Source organism: Heterodontus francisci, chromosome 15, assembly GCF_036365525.1.
Source record: "Heterodontus francisci isolate sHetFra1 chromosome 15, sHetFra1.hap1, whole genome shotgun sequence".
Taxonomy (NCBI): domain Eukaryota; kingdom Metazoa; phylum Chordata; class Chondrichthyes; order Heterodontiformes; family Heterodontidae; genus Heterodontus; species Heterodontus francisci.
Window position 1 is genome coordinate 34,759,905 of NC_090385.1, and position 14,961 is coordinate 34,774,865.

Here is a 14,961-nt window from a genome sequence, read left to right on the forward strand (position 1 = left end):
TGAGGAAAAATGTTTTCACCCAGAGGGTGGTTGGAATCTGGAACACACTGCCTGGACGGGTGGTAGAGGCAGGAACACTCACAACTTTTAAGGAGTATTTAGATGAGCACTTGAAACGCCGTAGTATACAAGGCTATGGACCAAGTGCTGGAAAATGGGATTAAAATAAATAGGTGCTTGGTGGCTGGCACAGACACAATGGGTCGAAGGGCCTGTTTCTGTGCTATATAATTTTATGACTCTAAGAGGAGCTCGCCACTATAGAATGCCACGCATCTACAGGTCCCGCGTGATATACCTGCAGATATGTGAGAGGTGACTGTGAATGCTGAGAGAGGTGGTGATACATCTCTGTGCCCTGCTCAATGATGACCTGCAGCCCATGAGGTTCGGTGGACATCCTATGCCTGTGGCCCTCAAAATGACAGCGGCTCTTAATTTTTACCTTTGCATCATTTCAGAGGTCCACTGGAGACCTTTATGGGGTCACACAGTCAGCAGTGCACCACTGCATCAGGGCGGTCACTGATGCCCTGTACCAGAGGGCCGCTGACTATGTCCACCTCACAACAGACTCTGGGAGCCAGGCCCAGAGGGCCATCGGTTTCGGTTCCATTGTGAGATTCCCACAGGTGCAACGGGTGATAGATTGCATCCATGTAGCCATCAAGGCTCTCGTCGGGTGACCAGCTGCATACGTAAACCGTAAGGGCTTCCACTCACTCAATGTAAAGCGCTTTTTGCAAATCTGTGCCTGCTTTCCAGGCAGCTGCTATGACGCCTTCATCCTGTGCCAGTCCCAGCTGGCGCTGCTGTACACTGAACTGGCTAAGATGGAGGGCTGGCGTCTTGGAGACAAGGGCTACCCCTTGCAGACATGGCTCCTGACACCAGTGAGACACCACACCACTGCTGCAGACGGGAGATACAATGCCAGCCACTGAGCTACACGAGCCACCATTGAGCAGGCGATCGGCATCTGAAAATGCATTTCCACTGCCTGCATAAGTCGGGTGGTACCCTGCAGTACAAGCCAGAAAGGGTAGCTGTTTGCTGTGCTCTGCACAACTACGCACTCAATAGGGGGAGACCTTGCAGGATGAGGACAGATGTGCATGCGGCAGGACCTGTACAATATTCAGACTTGGGCTGATAAGTGGCAAGTAACATTCACACCACACAAGTGCCAAGCAATAACCATCTCCCCTTGACATTCAATGGCATTACCATCACTGAATCCCCCACTATCAACATCGTGGGGGTTACCATTGACCAGAAACTGAACTGGAGTAGCCACATAAATACCATGGCTACAAGAGCAGAATCCTGTTGCAAGTAACTCATCTTCTGACTCCCCAAAGCCTATCCATCATCTACAAGGCACAAGTCAGGAGTGTGATGGAATACTCTCCACTTGCCTGGATGGGTGCAGCTCCAATAATACTCTGGAAACTCAACACCATCCAGTACAAAGCAGTCTGCTTGATTGGTACCCCATCCACAAACATTCACTCCCTCTACTACTGACACACAGTGGCAGCAGTGTGTACCATCTACAAGATGCACAGCAGCAACTCACCAAGGCTCCTTAGACAGCACCTTCCAAACCCGCGATCTCTACCACCTCAGAGGACAAAGGCAGCCAAAGCATGGGGGAACACCACCACCTGCAAGTTCCCTTCCAAGCCACACACCACACTGTCTTGGAACTATATTTCCATTCCTTCACTGTCGCTGGGTCAAAATCCTGGAACTCCCTTCCTAAAAGCACTGTGGGTGTACCTACCCCACATAGACTGTAGCAGTTCAAGAGGGCAGCTCACCACCAACTTCTCAAGGGCAATTAGGGATGGGCAATAAATGCTGACCTAGCCAGCGATGCCCACATCCAATGAAAGAATTAAAAGAACAGTGAAGATTGTTTTTGTTACCAAAACAATTGCTCTAGAACACAATCAATAAATTGTTCAAAATTGTTGACTATACCTTTGAGACTGGGCATTTCATTATAATCCTGAGTTTGTTCCATTGACATATTTTGAAAATTTTTTTTGTGAACTTTCTATTAATCAAGGTTAGTGCTGGTATATAGGACATTGTTCATTTCAGCATTAAACAACTCCAGGTCAGCTACAGTAGTGTTAAATGGTTAAATGCAGAGTGAAGTTCCCTCCACTTTACTTTTTAAAAATTCATTCTTGGGATGTGAGCATCACTGGCAAGGCCGGTATTTGTTGCCTATCCCTAACATCCCTAATTGCCCTTGAGAAGGTGGTAGTGAGCCACCTTCTTGAACTGCTGCAGTCCATCTGGTGTAGGTACACCCACAATGCTGTTAGGATGGGAGTTCCAGGTTTTTGACCCAACGACAGTGAAGGAACAGCGATGTAGTTCCAAGTCAGGATGGTGTGTGGCTTGGAGGGGAACTTGCAGGTGGTACTGTTCCCATGTGTCTGCTGCCCTTGTCCTTCTTGGAGGTGGAGGTCAAGGATTTGGAAAGTGCTATCGAAAGAGCCTTGGCGAGTTTCTGCAGTGTATCTTGTGCGCTGGTGGTGGAGGGAGAGAATGTTTAAGGTGCTGGATAGGGTGCCAATTAAGAGAGCTGCTTTGTCTTGGATGATGTCGTTGTTGTGCAGCGTTGTTGGAGCTACACCCATCCAGGCAAGTGGAGACTGTTTCATCACACTCCTGACTTGTGCCTTGTAGATAGTGGAAAGTCTTTGGGGAGTCAGGAAATGAGTTACTCCTTGCAGAATTTCCAGCCTCTAATATGTATTGATATGGCTGTTCTAGTTAGGTTTCAGGTCAATAATAACCCCCTGGATGTTGATGGTGGGGGATTCAGAGATGGTTATGCTGTTGAATGTCAAAGGGAGATGGTTAGATTCTCTCTTACTGTAGATGGTTATTGCCTGGCACTTGTGTGGCATGAATGTTACTTGCCATTTATCAGCCCAAGCCTGAATATTGTCCAGGTCTTGCTGCATGAAAGCATGGACTGCTTCAGTATCTGAGAAGTCATGAATGGTACTGAACACTGTGTAATCATCAACGAACATCGCACTTATGACTTTATGTTGGAGGGAAGGTCATTGATGAAGCAGCTGAAAATGGTTGGGCCTAGAACACTACCCTGAAGAACCCCTGCAGCAATGTCCTGGGCCTGAGGTGATTTGCCTACAACAATCAGAAACACAACCTGCTTGCTGCTTGGGTTCTGCCTACCTTCTTATCATTAGCAAACTTAGATACATTACTCTCTGTCTCTGTCTAAGTCATTAATATAGATTGTAAATAGCTGAGGCCCCAGCAGTGATCCTTGCGGCACTCCACAAGTCACAGCCTGCCAACTTGAAAATAACCCAATCTTCCTGTCCATTAACTAATCCTCTACCCATGCTAATATATTACCCCCAACTCCATGCCTATTAGCCTTTTGTGTGGCATCTTATAAATGCTTCTTAGATATCCAAGGTTCTGTACCCTTGTTACCTTCAGTACTTTTTCCAAGCTGTGTTCAACATGGGGAGCACTGATTCAGCAGCTGAGGGCGGGCAGTAGATGCTAATCAGTGGGATTTCTCACAACGTGCTTCACTCCCAACCTTGAGAGCACCTCTATTGGCAAAAGTGTTAAACCTTTCCATTTCCCCCACTAGGAGGTTGGATCACATTATGTGATTAATGCATTCGTGTTTGTTGCGATGAAGGCAGCACATTAAATTCATGCTTCCTGCTGTTTTAAATAATTTCTGCGTGCAGTCAGTGCTACCTGCACTGTTCATTGGCTGCACACTTCAGCAAGGAGCCTGATACCGTGAGTAGTTAGTACTACTTAATGGAAGCCTGCATCTCTTAAAGGGAAGGTGCATCATGACTAAGAAGTGGTGGGCGCTTTTTGAAAAGTCGAACTGGGCTGTGATGCTTTGAGGAATGGTTGAACATGCGAGAGAACATGCACTGAGGTTTTCTGATAATGTACTGGAGGGAGATCTTGGTGCAAGACATGGAAAGGAGAGACGTTCTGTATCTGTGGGCAGATGGGAGGCCCTCGATGTACGTGTTCAGAAAGCAGTGGGAAGAAGTAGCGGCAGAGGTCAATGCCAGGAGTGTAGGTCCAAGAACATGGCTGCAGTGTAGGAAAAAGTTTAATGATCTGATACAAGTTGTTAAGGTGAGTGAGTTCACCTTCAAAGGGTATATTGTAGCAACTCCATCACTAGCCTCATCTACTGCTCAATTCAGTGCATGCTCATCACCCACCTACCAACAATATCTATCAATCAGTACTCAACACTTCAAAGCATATACTTTATCACACCCTCATGCACATAGAAATGTTGCAACCTCAAATTCACAACTCACACACACTGACAGCTATTCAACCATGATAGCTACATCACCCAAGCATATTACAGGATACTCACTGACACACTTCCCTCTTTTTTTGCAGGATGAAGTGATGCATAACATGAGATATCAGGAAAGAACTGGAGGATGACAAGCACACCTGCATGTTCTGTCCCCCACAGAGTAGATTGGTGCTGGCAATCATGGGAAGGGCCATTACTCAAGTCATAGCCACTGACGGGGCTGAAGGGATCGATGATGAGGGTCTCTGCTAATTCCTAATCGTCCTTCTCTCATCCCACTTCTCCCTCATCCCACAATCTCTTCTGACTCAAGCTGCAGATGGTGAAAGCCTACACTTCTTACTTTCTACTCTTCCCTCACTTTTGATGGACCAGTCTACAGAAGAAGGTTGATGGGGACTGGTCTTCAGCTTGCATCACCTTGGCACAGGGCTCTGTGTAGGGCTTGAAGCCAATCTTTTCCAGCATGGAATGGGTGGTTTCCTCCATCAGCCCACTTGTGGAACACACTATGATATGGCATCTGATGCCACAGCTTCCATTGCAGTCTGTGATGTAGTGGAAGCTCAGTCAGCCACCATTATGACTCTGGATAACATTGTCCAAAGGGGCTTCCAGGCTGTAACACAGACCATCAACCTGTTCTCCAACAAAACAATAGGATTGCTGAGGCACCGCTCCGAGAGACTGACAGCAGATCCGTAGAACATGGGTCTACTGTCCTATATCAGGATGACAGCATTCCTGTTCTCACCCTGTCACTTCCCTAGCACTCTTGCTGTTACCTGTCACCAGATAGCCTGGACTGCTGCCAAGGTGATGCAGTTTGAAGCCAAGCTGCTTGAAGTCGCCCTCCAATGCCATCTGCACCTTGCTCAATTGAAAGTCTGCTGCCTTCCACCACCCATCCTGGCAGCCATTGGGGAAGTACCTAGTAGCAACCCTCGGCGAGGCAAGGACATGGAGAAGACAGGCACTAAGGGAATGCACAAGGGCGATTAGTTCAATTTTGTCTGTATTTTGTAATGTTTGAATGTAGAAAACTGCATTGGAATGTGCATTTTCAGGTGTCATTTTTATGTTGTTGGAAAGAGGACAGTGTGATGGTCAGTGATCGAGGAAAGGTAAGAAGTGTGGGACTGTTTCTGTGGAGGTGTGCTGAGGTTACTGTATCGCTCATGAATAATTTGATCATGGAGGGCCTGGACAGAAAGGGGCTGTCTAGATTGTAGCCTTCCTTCTTCTTTTTCTTCCTCCAGTTCTTGTTGCACTTCCTCTTCCTCCGCTCCCTTCACTTCATCCTCCTTCTCCTCCTCTTCCTTTTGTTCCTGCTCCTCAGCTCCTCACCTGGTAGGTGGTGGCAAAGGCTGTTCAGCATTCAGCATACTACTACAAATTTTGATACCTGCTCAGCTGAGCACTGCAGGCCTCTTTCAGAGCAGTCTAGGCAGCAGAAGCGTTGCTTGAGGATGTTGATGGTGTGCTCTATGATGTTCCTTGCAGTAGCATGGCTCTCATTGTGACCTGTTAAGCACATGTGCATGGGCTCTGGACTGGAGTCAGGAGTGGATAAGACTTGGCACCTAGTCGCCAGCTTTTGGCGCAGTGCTGGGCCAGATGCAGATGGCACAGAGGACTGCCACAGAATGAAGGAATTATGACTGCTATCAGGATAACGGGCACTCACCTTGTATGATGTGCTGTCTGTGGTCGTGCACTAGCTACACTTGGAGGGAGAGGAATCCCTTTCACTTTATGAAAATGGCAGAGTTCACATGAGGCACATGCAAGGCAATGTGCCTGCACTCAATGGCACCCTGCACCATGGGCAGGTCTGCAATCCGAACAAACCCTTGTGCTCACTCTGTCTGTTTAAACCTGGCAAGAGGGAATGAGATGAAGCTGTCTCTCTGTGTATAGAGAGCCTTACTGACGTCCCGGATGCAGCAGTGCATCGCAAACAGTGAGATGCTGCTTTCATCTGCAGCAACATTCTGGAAGGAGCTGGATGCATAAAGGTTAAGAGCCATGCCACAGGCAATGCTGTCCTTTTCCTGCTTTGAGCTTGCCGTTGTGGCTGCAGCAGTTGGCATATTTCAGTCACAACTTCCTTTGTGAAGCAAAGGCGTCTCATGCATTGGTCCTTTAAAGCTGAAGTAAGAGAATTTTGAGCATCAGGTGGCTGCCTAACACCTACAAATGGGCGCTACACAGTCCAATTTAGCCCCCTAGTTACCCTCAGGCTTCTCTGACTAATTGTTAATTGATTCAAAATTATGGGCCTAGTGTTGTGATGTAGACCCAAGCTTACTAGAAACAGAATTGAAAGTGCTCAAAACTTTTTCATACGTAGTTTTCTCTGGACCAAAAGTAGTTTTAAGTGGAGTCACTGCTCTCTTTCAACAGAAAGTGACAGATGAGTTGTACTCAGTCTCCTTGTGCCCTTTACATGCAAATAAATGAGTTTCATACTGGCATAAGCTTTCAGAAGAAAACAGTTACAAGAAGATTTTATGAAAGATGTTAGACACTCTCAAGATGCTAATGATTAATTTTTCCTCTTCCAAATTGGTGCAGTCACCGTTTTTTTTTTAAGTGCCAACCAGTAAATCTGGAAAAATTACAACAATTTAGAAACAAATGTTTTACTTGCCTGAGTTTGTGGTATTGTAGCAGCTTGACAACTGAAATCTGAGTGTTGTAGCATCTCTAAGCACCTGATATGATATGTATTTAGGTCTCCTTTGATGACTAGTTAGGTAAAAGCAGCAGTTCCTGTGGTACTGAGCCACTGGAGTGCAGAATTTTCTGGCTTGCATGACTTTTTTAGGCTTGATTACAAAGTGGATGAGAGCTTCAGGTCAGAATAAAAATCAATGCTAATAATATTGGAATTAGCATATGTGTGATTCCTTATTTTGGGGATTGCATTCTGTGCTCAGATTGCAGTATAACGCAGGCAATCAGAATAACTGATGTTCTGTGCTGAAGAAGTTACAGTATAAAGGGATTACAGCTTATTTGATCCAAAAAATGAGAATTGATTTCAATTCCTTCCACCTCAGCAAAACCTCTCTGCTGGCTACACTTTCTAACCCTTGCCCTACCCAAACTGCTGTGGTGGTGGCATTCCTCGTGTCGTCATATCCTACCTCAGCCACTTTCACATACTGCACTGGTACCTTTCAAGTGCCTCTGTCTTTCCATCTGCTATTTCCCAACTGAAAATGACTGTCATTTATCAAACTTGCAAACTACAGTGGGATTTAATCAGAAATCTCTTTCCTACTTTTTTCCTTTCTTCCCTTCACCGTTACGCCTCAACACGTAAACTTAGACCCCTCTCCTCCAACTTCTCTCCTTCGAAGATCCTGGCAGAAGAGGCCTACTAGATTAATGACTTTTAGTTATCAGGACAGGCTGGAGGGCTGAGTCTTTTTACTTTGGAAAAGTTGAGACTTCAAGATGTGAATCAGGTCTTTAAAAGAATGAAAGGAATAGAATCTTTCTATGTGAATAGGGTATTTGAGCTAGGAAGATTAGGGAGAGTCAGGGAACATCAATATAATTTACAAAGTCATTAAACTGTATTTGATGCTGGGAGGTACTTGATTTCTCAGAAAGTTAATGACCTTCGGAATAAATTACTTGTACGTGTAGTAAGTGCAGATTCACTAAGTATTGAAGAGGGATTTGGATGAGTTCCAATAAGTGGGAAACTTCTCTTTATATAGAACATAGGTGGGTCATTGGAGTCTAGTGTGACCAGTCAACTCTTGAATCTTGTTTGGTTATTAGAACTTGATCGATGAACTTTGGGATTCAGAGAGGAATTTCCAGAGTTTCTGTTCTTAAATTAAGCTAAGTTTCCTTTCCACCTCTCTCGGGAGATGTATGACTGTGGGATAAAGGTGGTGGTGTGTGCAAATTGTACTATGGTAAGATGGAACAGGCCAGCTGGTCTTTTCCTCTTTTTTTAAATATATTTTTTTTACTTTTCCTGGCCCTGTGCTTTCTGACACTATTGATGGTTCACTTTCTTCAGATACCATCACTCTCCCTTTCAATGCTTTTGTAACCTATACTGATGTTCTCAGGTCCTCCCTAAGCTATCAAGCTCAAGTACCCTATCCCCATGCAGAGAGTCTAATTCTTTTTTGTTACTTTAAAGCCTCAATCATACTTTCTTCAAGTCTCTACTTTTCCAATGTAAAAAGCCTCCTGCCCCATGCGAAGAAGCCTACCTCTTTTCTGCTTGTTGTATTTAGCTTCTGCCCCATTTTTACCCTTCATTTCTTCTTCAAGGCCAATAGATCATGTCATTACTGCCCAGCTATATGTCCATCTTTCCCATATCTTTGTGCTTGAACCTCTTCAATTTGGCTTCTGCCCAGTTCAGAGCACTGGGAACACACTGGCTAAAGTCACAAATTACATCCTATTTGATTATGACAATGGTATATCACCCCTCTTTGTTATGTTCAACCTCCCCATGGTATGTCACATAATTAATAGCGCCATCCTCCTGCATTGCAAATTCTCTGTTGTCTTGGCCTTTTTTTTCTTCGTTTTCATGGGATGCAGGCATTGCTGGCAAGGCCAGCATTTGTTGCCCATCCCTAATTGCCCTTGAGAAGGTGGTGGTGAGCTGCCTTCTTGAACTGCTGCAGTCCGTCTGTTGCAGAACACCCACAGTGCGGTTAGGGAGGGAGTTCCAGGATTTTGATCCAGCAACAGTGAAGATATATTTCCAAGTCAGGATAATGTGTGGCTTGGAGGGGAACTTGCAGATAGTGCTGTTCCCATATGTCTGCTGCCCTTGTCTTTCTAGGTGGAAGAGGTCGCAGATTTGGAAGATGCTATCGAAGGAGGTGTGGTGAGTTGCTGCAATGCATTTTGTATACGGTTCACACTGCTGCCACTGTGCGTGGTGGTGAAGGGAGTGAATATCTAAGGTAGTGAATGGGGTGCTGATCAAACAGATTGCTTTATCCTGGATGGTGTCGAGCTTCCTGAGTGATGTTGGGAGCTGCACCCATCCAGGCAAGTGGAGAGGATTCCATCACACTTCTGACTTGTGCCTTGTAGATGCTGGACAGGCTTTGGGGAGTCAGGAGGTGAGTTACTCGCCACAGAATTCCCAGCCTCTGACCTGCTCTTGTAGCCACAGTATATGTGGCAGCTCCAGTTCAGTTTCTGGTCAATGGTAACCCCCCAGGATGTTGATAGTGGGGGATTCAGTGGTGGTTATTGAATGTCAAATGGAGATGGTTAGATTCTCTGTTATTGGAAATGATCATTGCATGACATTTGTGTGGCATGAATGTTACTTGCCACTTATCAGCCCAAGCCTGAATGTTGTCTAGGTCTTGCGGCATATGGACAGGGTCTCTTCTCCCTGCTGCTGGGATTTAACCAGTGGGATGGGCTGCCTGTGTCACGCGGGGAGGGCATCTAGTACTCCCTGGACCCCTCCTCCCCTTGCACTTTGTGCCTACCCTGTCACCACCCACATGGCCTCCCTCCTTGCTGGGGTCTTCTGGACTGGCCCCAGCGACTCCGCCTCACTTACCTGAGTCCGGGGTTCCAGCGCTGGTCCTGGGTCCAAGGCCTCTGCAGTATTGGCAGTGACCATCGCTCCTGGTGGCACTGCCAAGACTGCTGAGCTGCCAGCTCTGTCATTAGCGGGCAGCTGTTGAGGGTGGGATCCCTGTCTTTAAAGGGATGGAGATCCTGGCACCGGGCACGTAGATGCCTGAACAATGTAAGATTGCGCCAAAGGGGCTCGGAAAGGCAGAGGTGGACCTCCCCCTGCCTTTTCGGCCTGACGCTGGGAGTCCCGCCAGCGCCACAGAATCCAGCCCTGTGACTCTGAGAATGGTATGGTTTCACACCTGTTTGATTGCTGCCTTGTCCTGCACGCAAAGGAATAGTGTTGAGATGTTGGCAATTTGGAGAGCCCTGCAAGTGTCCATGTTGCATCCCAGTGTATGAGCAAGTCTTCAAGCAAATAGATTGTGTTGTAAGGCTGCACTAAAGGTTCATCTTTTCAAATGGCAATGCAACAGCAGTTCCAGTTTGAAGTGACTGTAACAATTGTGTCCTGCTGCAGTATGAGCATGTATGTGAAGTTTCAAAAGAGCAGTTTTCTGACAGCTTGACATGCATTGTGGTTTAATAAGCTGAGACGCACCTCATTATGACATGCATAACTTGACAATCACTTTGTATGGTGGTCAGCCTTACTTTGGCAGTCTTGCTCAAGCTGTTAAATCTTTTCCTCATCTGCTCCCACATCCTTTGGCTGTTAGATACAGCATTTACTCTGCTTGTCACGTCATGCCAAGCAGATTGAAGTTGTGGGGAGGTTATCCTGGTAGCTCACACAGAGTAACGCTCTTTTGCTGCACTTCTCGCACAATTACCTCCAAAGCAGCACTGGGTACAGTAGCATAGTGGTAATCTACAGGCTTGGACTGATATCCCAGACACATGTTTTCCAATCCAAACACTGCAGCTGGGGAATTTAAACTTATTTAATTAAATTAAAATCCAGAATAAAAAGCCAGTATCAGTAATGGTAACCATAAAACTACCAGATTGTCATAAAAAATCCACCTGGTTCACTGACTTCCTTGAGGGAAGGAAATCTGCCATCCTTACCCGGTCTGGCCTATATTCGACTCCAGACCCATGGCAATGTGGTTGAGTCTCAACTGCCCTCTGAAATGGCCTATCAAGCCACTCAGTTGTATCAAACTGCTACAGGAAATAATAAGAATAAAACAGGATGGACCATCAGCATCAACCTAGGATCAGACACAAAGGCACACCCAGACAGGTCAAACCTGCAAAGTCCTCCTCACTGACATTTGGGGACGTGTCAAAATAGGGAGAGCTGTCCTACAGACTAGTCCAGGAACAGCCTGATGTAGTATACTCACAGAATCATCCTTTTCAACCAGTGCCTCAGACACCTCCATCACCATCCCTGGGTATGTCCTCTCCCACCGGCAGGACAGACCCACTGGAGGTGGCGGCACAGTGGTATGTAGTTGGGAGGGAGCTGCCCTGAGAGTCCTCAACATTGAGTCTGGACGCCAAGAAGTCTCATGACATCAGGTCAACCATGGGCCAGGAGATCCCCTGTTGATTACTGCTTATTGTCCTTCCTCAGCTGATGAGTCAATAATCCTCCATATTAAGCACCAATTGGAAGAAGTACAGAGGGCAGTAAAGGATAGAATGTACTCTGGATGGGGAACTTCAATGTCCATCACCAAGAGTGGCTTGGTAGTGCCACTACTGACCAAGGTGGCTGATTCCAGATGAATATATCTTCCATAAATGGATTGCGGCAGGTGGTGAGAGAACCAACACAAGGAAAAAACCTACTTGATCTCATGCTCACCAATCTACCTGTCGCAGATGCATCTACCCATGGCAGTATTGGTAGGAGCGACCACTGCAGATTCTTTCTGGAGACAAAGTCCCATCTCCACACTAAGGACACCCTCCATCATGTTGTATGCTATTACCACCATGCTAAATGAGATAGATTCAGAACAGCAGCTCAACAGCTCAAAACTGGGCATCCATGAGGCGCTGTGGGTCATCGTAGCAGCAAAATTGTATTCCACCATAATCTGTAACCTCATGGCCTGGCAGATCCCTCACTCTACCATTACCAACAAGCCAGAGGATCAACGTCGGTTCAATAAGGAGTGCAGGAGTGCATGCCAGGAGCAGCAGCAGATGTACCAGAAAGTTAGGTGAAGCTACTACACGACTACATCTATGCTAAACAGTGGATGCAGCATGCTACAGATAAAAGCCAAGTGCATCAGATCTAAACTCTGCAATCCTGCCACATCTAGTAGTGATGGTGATGGACAACTAACTATTCAACTAACGGGAGGAGGGGGCTTCATGAACAACCCCATCCAGAATGATGGTGGAGCTCAGCACGTCAGTGCAAATGACAAGACAGAAGCATTTGCAACCATTTACAGCCAGAAGTGCCAAGTTGATGATCCATCTTGGCCTCCTTCTGCGATCCTCGCCATCACAGATGCTAGTCTTCAACCAATTCGATTCACACCATTTGTTATCAAGAAATGGCATTGGCCCTGACAACATTACGGCTGTAGTACTGAACACTTGTGCTCTGGAACTAGCCGGGCCCCTAGCCAAGCTGTTCCAGGACAGCTACAATGCTAGCATCTACCTAACAGTATGGGTAATTGCCCAGGTATGTCCTGTCGACAAAAAGCAGGACAAATCCAATGAGGCCAATTGCCGCTCCATCGGCCTCCTCTCAATCATTAGCAAAATGATGGAAAGTGTCTTCGACAGTGCTATCAATCAACACTTACTCAGCAATAACCTGCGCATTGACATTCATTGTTTATTCTACCAGGAGCACAGTTCCAGATCTCATTACAGCTTTGGTCCAAATATGGACAAAAGAGCTGAATTCTAGAGGTTAAGTGAGATTGACTGCCCTTGACATCAAGGTAGCATCTGACTGAGTGTGGCATCAAGGTGGCTTAGTAAAATTGAAGTCAATGAGAATTGGGGCAAACCTCTCCATTGATTGGAGTCATACCTAGCACAAAGGAAGATGGTTGTAGTTGTTGGCTACCAATCATCTCAGGCCCAGGAAATTGCTGCAGGTCAGTGTCCTAGGCCCAAACATCTTCAGCTGCTTCATCAATGACCTTCCCTCCATCACAAGGTCAGAAGTGGGGATGCTCACTGATGATTGAGCAGTGTTTAATTCCATTTGTAGCTCTGCACATACTGAAGCAGTCCATGCCTGCACACAGTAAGACCTGGACAACATTCAGGCTTGAGCTGTTCAGTAACCTTTGCACCACACAAGTGCCAGGCAATAACCATCTCCAACAACAGAGATTCTGACTATCTCTCCTTGACATTCAACAGCATTATCATTGCCAAATAGCCCACCATCAATATCCTGGGGGTCATGATTGACCAGAAACTTAACTGTACCAGCCATATAAATACTGTGGCTACAAGAACAGGTCAGAGGCTTTAAATTTTCCAGAGAGAGTCTCACCTCCCGATTCCCCAAAACCGTTCCACCATCTACAAAGCACGTATCAAGAGTGTGATGAAATACTCTCCATGGATAAATGCAGCTACAACAACACTGAAGAAGCTCAAAACCATCCAAGGCAGAGCAGCCCACTTGATTGGCACCCCATCCATAAACCACCATAAACATTCACTCCCTCCACCACAGATACACAATGGCAGCAGTGTGTACCATCGACAAGATGCACTACATTAACTCGCCAAGGCTACTTCAACAGCACCTTTCAAACCTGCGACCTCTCCCACCTAGAAGGAAAAGGACAGCAGGTGCATGGGAACACCATCCCCTGAAAGTTGCCCTTCAACCCACACGCCATCCTGACTCAGAACTATATCGCCATTTCTTCACCGGCTCGGAGTCAAAATCTTGGAACTCCCTACCTAACAACACTGTGGGAATATCTTCATCACATGGACTGCAGCAGTTCAAGAAGGTGGCTTACCACCACCTTCTCAAGGGCAATTAGGGATGGGCAATAACTGTTAACCTTGCCAGTGATGCTGTCATCCCATGAATGAATAGATTTTTTAAAAATGAAGTTATCTGGCCATACATTTCTGGGCTTCTGCTCAGGCAGAATTGAGGAGCCTCTTTAAGTAGCAGTTTCAGCCTTTAAGAACTGTGCCTGCATGGTGTATTGAAAACTATTTTCTACCTGGCTGAAAGTGAACTCTCTCTGACTGGCTTAATCTGGTCTAGAGGCTTGCCATGCACAATTAATGAAGTTCACATCACACAAAATCTAATATAGTCAGTGCACCAGTGAGCTTCAGCTGCAGCACTGAACAATCTATCCTTAGCAGTAAGTCCCAGGTCTGATTGCTGATCCATGCCCTGCTCGCTAATGTCAGTCAAGTTGCCGATAAGAACAACAACTGATCCCATGAATCATGAGCTAGGAGTCAGCCAGAACTCCCAGACTGAATTGAGATCCAGTGACTTCTGCTAGAAAGTGTACATGTATGAACATAGGGTGAGAAAGATTTATCTCAACACAGTTGCCTTGCAAGAATGAATGTGCTGTAATACTCATTGTCTGGGGTCAGACATTAATTTTATTTAGAGATACAGCACTGAAACAGGCCCTTCGGCCCACCGAGTCTGTGCCGACCAACAACCACCCATTTATACTAACCCTACAGTAATCCCATATTCCCTATCACCTCCCTACACTAGGAGCAATTTCCATCAGCCAATTTACCTATCACCTGCAAGTCTTTGGATGTGGGAAGAAACCGGAGCACCTGGCGAAAACTCACGCAGACACAGGGAGAACTTGCAAACTCCGCACAGGCAGTACCCAGAATCGAACCCGGGTCCCTGGAGCTGTGAGGCTGCGGTGCTAACCACTGCGCCACTGTGTCGCCCTAAAGAACATTTTGGATGGTACAGATGTGTAATTGATATCCATGAAACTATATGGCAGCAAAAGTCAGCAATATTGATGGAGGAGGGGAGAAAATGGTGG